This window comes from Rhinoderma darwinii, chromosome 10 (genome assembly GCF_050947455.1).
Source record: "Rhinoderma darwinii isolate aRhiDar2 chromosome 10, aRhiDar2.hap1, whole genome shotgun sequence".
Classification (NCBI taxonomy): Eukaryota; Metazoa; Chordata; class Amphibia; order Anura; family Rhinodermatidae; genus Rhinoderma; species Rhinoderma darwinii.
This window is the reverse complement of record NC_134696.1, coordinates 9,114,578-9,118,737: the sequence shown is the minus strand read 5'-3', so window position 1 is coordinate 9,118,737 and position 4,160 is coordinate 9,114,578. Positions and strand designations below refer to the sequence as shown.

Below are 4,160 nucleotides of genomic sequence, written 5' to 3'. Positions count from 1 at the left end.
TCAGGTATCCGCAGAGCACCAAAACAGGAAAAAGCCACGGCTAACAGGGCCGAGTCAAACAAAGAAGCACATACCTCAGGTAAACAATGCAAAAGTTTTAACAGAATTGCAAAAGAAATCGGACGCCTAGAGTGGAACTGCCGACTTCTTCCACCCCTTAATGGACTGCAAAATAAAGATGGATTTTGTGACAATGGCCCACCCATGAATCTTAAAGAAAAATGCCAGACCCATCAGGCAACGAAGTGATACTGGTCAGCCAAACCCGACAAAATTCCATAATATAGGCTAAACGAGGATGTTCCGGAGGACCAATAATACGTTCCCCTACAACTTTCAACCACTCGTTCCATGCATTACCGTAAGCCGTCCAGGTAGATCGAGCAAGTGATGCCCTGACAAAAGGCACTAACTGGGATCCAGCAGTCTCCATAGCCCATCCGGGCACTCCGTCCCCTCCTGTTCTGCCTGCGGGAACAATAAATGAAACTGGAAATTAAAACGAGAAAGAGCATCAGCAATTTTATTGTCAACACCTGGAACGTGACGAGCCCTGAACTGGATATTTTGTTGTAAGCATCGCAGCACCAGCTGGCGCAGCAATATCACCACAGGGAGTGAAGCGGAGGTTAGATGATTAATAGCCTGCACGACACTCTCGTTGTCGGACCAGAATAACACAGACGAGCTTGCCATAGTCCCGGCCCACAATTCCACAGATACTATGATAGGGTAAATTTCCAATAGAGTCAGATTCGCACACCATCCCCTGGCACGCCAAGCGTCCAGCCACTGGGCCACACACCATGCTGTACCAAAAATAGCCCCGAATCCTTTGCTACCTGACGCATCAGTGAAAGTTTCAAAGTCATTATTGGAAACAGTAGGCGACCTCCAACATGTGCGTCCATTATAGTCCTGCAAGAATATAGACCAGACTCTCAAATCCGCCCTTATCCCAGATGAAATTCGAACCAGGTGATGAGGAGAAAATACCCCTCCGTAGCCATTGACAATCGGTGAGAGAAAATCCTACCCATAGGCATAACCCTGCTGGCAAAAACTAGGAGACCTGACAACGATTGAATCTGCTTCAATTGCATCTTTTTTTTTTAAAAATTCACAACTTTTATATTTTTTATATATTAACAGACACATGACGTGTATTACTGTATAAATGGCTTTAAATGGCTTTGCCAGTGCTGGACGTTCGGCAACTAAGGAAACAAAACTAAAAACACACATGTTCATACAATTTCCTTGGCATCATTATGACTAACTTGCTCATTGCAGGGACAACGACATTTAATGTACTGTTGTCCCACATTGCATTGAGTTAAAAAAAAAAGTAAAAATAAAACAAAGTCAAAACATACTACTATTTAAAAAATTATAAATGGGAATTACAACAGAGGAGGGTAACATAGGGTGGGGGGGGGGGGTTACAAATGCACCTGTTGCCCAAACACTGAAGGCAGTTGTTATGCTTGCTGTAACCATACACACAAAAAGGCAGCCTAGGAATGTTTGACATCGTTTTGTTACTAAGTGTCTATGCCACGGTGACAATATACATTTGAGCACCTAAATATATACCTGTATTGTTCAGACCATAAGCTCTCCTTGAGTGCAAATCTTTTGCATTATACAAACAAGCAGCTTAACCACAAATGGAACAAAACGCAAAACTGCGATACAATAAAAACAGAAACTTTCAGAGCAGCAGTCACATCCGCAATTCAAATTAAATAAACCAATTATACATCAAGTAAAAGACTAAAACTAATGACACGCTGATCTTTGAGTGATGTCACCAGCTTCTATTGTCTGCTTGTAGGAGACGAGGAAACGTTATTACTAGTATAATACAAAGAAATTCCAAAAATATATCAATCTACTATAAAGCCAAGTTGCCAAATGTTTTTTTTCTTTTAAACCTTTTTTCTAAACGGTAGGAAATGATGGGCCCTGTTATCTAAATGCTGTTTTATTAAGGCATGTTTATTCAAACACACAGGTATCCTGCATTAGAAATGTATGATAACTTCTGGTACCTATAAATTACTATTCAGCACCTAGAATTTGAAACTAATAAGGCAACAGCAGTGTAATTTACTACAATAATACTTTTTTTGGTATCCACAACTTACAGCGAGGGCACGCGCGCACGCAGTAACAATCACTGGTCCAAGTCGATATCAGAGTGGTCTGCCGGGGGAGTCTCAGTAGCAGCCGTCACTGCTCAGGGCTCTCTTTGTATATAGCTATGTGACCAATTTTTTTTTAATTCTTAACATGTGATACTCTGCTCATCTTCATCCTTATCACTGCCTGAGCCCATGTCTCCTTTCTTATGTGCCAGCTGTGACTATCCCACAGTATTTTATCCAGGAGATACCTTACATAGCCAGGTATGGAGTTGTTACCTCATCTTATCTCATCAATAATACGTCTACAAAACTGTTATACGGGTTATAGGGTGTTGGCTTTCTAAAAACATGAAAATATGGATGGATCATAGAAGTGTATCTAAAAATATATGTGTTTAGACCTTACCACAGGTTCTATTATTAATGGCAATGCCTCCTTACACACATTTCCATTTTGGATAAGGTGCTATAGGCAATAGGTAATAGTGCTATATGTTCTAGAGCAGATGTGACCTTCCTGTAGATCTACAGATGCTGTTTTCTTACAAGTCCCAGCAAGAATCATATTAAATGTGGAACTCAATACAGAGGTCGGAAGAGAACACAGAAGCTTGTAAGTCTCACACAAGCCTCTATCATGGCATACTGAGACTTGCAGTTCATCATCTGTAGCTGTAGAGGGCAGAACTAAACAATACATGCCCGCTAATTTTGTGAGCAATTCTAAATGTGTTTTCAGCATTTTAATGATAGGTAGAGTTTAAGATCTACATTAATCACGTTATATAACTAGGAATAATTTACAGTCGCTGTAAGGGTGTCAGTGCACTGTGTTTTTAATCTGATGGTATATCATCTGGCGCAGTGAACTGGTGGCTGGTTTTTCCGCTCAATCCCTTCTTTGTTTACGCTGCTTGACATTGTCCTCCTGGGAAGAAAAGCCGTTTGTGTGTCCGTTCGCTGCAGTCACTGAGCCGTTCTGGTAATCTTTCCTTCGGGAAGAGGCTTTCTTGTATGTCTCAATGTAGAAATTGGTAAAGAGGATGATGACAGAGATCATGTAGCAGTTCTGGAAATACAGCCATCCCATGGGGAATGCACAGCGCCAAATCATTGCACAGCTGGTCTGAGTCATTGTTAGGACGAACTGGGTCAGCTGGCACTGGGTGATGTATTTCTTCCACCACAGATAAGGTCGCATGGCTGGTATAGCTGATAGTCCGTAGTAAGAGGACATGGATAAAACTTTTGAGAGTAGCACCAAAGTAGGAGTGTCCACAAGGCACCCAGTTCATGACAAACCACCAGTTGTTTAGCATGGACGCATGGTGATAGACATGTAGGACGGTGATCTGGTGGTTGTTCGTGTGGAGAATAAAGAAGAAAGTGTCCATGAATTCAATGAGCTTGGAAATGTAGTACCACCAGAGGACTCGAGTTATCTTCATGTCTGCATCACCTCCACTGTGAGTGTCCTGGCAGAAAAAGTTGTATCCTCCTTCCCATACTCCTGTTACCAGCTCATAAAACATGTACAGCGAGAGCAGTGTAAGGCCAATGTTATAAACTACAAGAATCCCTCTGCAGGAAACTGGTGGTCTGTTTTTCCTGTACTTCGGTCCTATCCATATGATAAATAAATACAGGACGGTGCAAACAAATGAGGGGATGTAATTATCTAACATGAACCATCCTTTCACTCGCGGGTCTCTTGGTCCAAGCAAGTTGTCTATATATACATTCACTGCTTTATCCATGGCCTCCATTTCTTAAACCATTCTTTGGCTGCAGCCCGGGTACCGTTATATTCCCAGCGGCTTCACTTTCCTGTACGACTCCCGGCTCAGAGGAGGCACTAGCTGTGTGTGACTCTGCTCCAATTGCATCTTTTTAACCGACAAGGCTGAAACGAACAGGGATTGTAATTTCTATCCCTAAAAAGGAAACCGGGACCCTCGGTTTTCTGTAGGGAAAGTGGAACACCAAGTAGAAATTGCCATTGCGGTGACG

General features: G+C 42.2%; 1 pseudogene; it reads right to left on the bottom strand.

Annotated features, from left to right (window-relative positions):
- Window positions 1-2,976: 2,976 nt before the first annotated feature.
- Window positions 2,977-3,944, bottom strand: LOC142662422 (very long chain fatty acid elongase 5 pseudogene; annotated as a pseudogene).
- Between the last annotated feature and the right edge of the window lie 216 nt (window positions 3,945-4,160).